This window comes from Olea europaea, chromosome 19 (genome assembly GCF_002742605.1).
Source record: "Olea europaea var. sylvestris chromosome 19, O_europaea_v1, whole genome shotgun sequence".
Taxonomy (NCBI): Eukaryota; Viridiplantae; Streptophyta; class Magnoliopsida; order Lamiales; family Oleaceae; genus Olea; species Olea europaea.
The window spans coordinates 13,230,623-13,231,331 of NC_036255.1; positions in this window are offsets into that span (position 1 = coordinate 13,230,623).

Here is a 709-nt window from a genome sequence, read left to right on the forward strand (position 1 = left end):
GGTAAAGCTAATGTAGTAGCTGATGCTCTTAGCAGAAAGGCAGTGGGACAATTAGCAGTACAAATCACTATGCAGGACCAGTTGTTAAAGGATTTCGACAACTTACATCTAGAAGTAATTGTTCCACCAACCCAAACTAGTGCCAGGATAGCGGCTCTAACGATTCGACCAACACTTAGAGATCGAATAAGAGCAGCCCAGGATGGTGACCCTTTCCTACAAAAGATCAAATCCAAAGTTGGTACTAACAAGCGAAAGGATTTTGAATTAAGTAGTGATAAAGCCATACTCTTTAAGGGGAGGTTGTGTGTGCCGAAAGATGAGGGATTGAGGAAAGAAATTCTTGAAGAAGCACACTTAACCCCATATACTGCCCATCCAGGAGGTACAAAAATGTATCGTGATCTAAGGAGCATGTTTTGGTGGAGAAATATGAAACGATGCAAAGGTCTTTTTGTCAAGAGATGCATGACTTGTCAGCAAGTGAAAGCTGAACATCAAAGGCCATCTGAATTGCTGGAACCATTAATAATTCCACAATGGAAATGGGAACATATAACTATGGATTTTGTTATGGGTTTTCCAAAATCAGCTAAGGGAAATGATGCTATGTGGGTTATAGTGGATCGGTTAACAAAATCAGCTCATTTTCTACCTGTAAGAATGAATTTTAGTATGGATCAATACGCACGATTATACATCAAGGAGG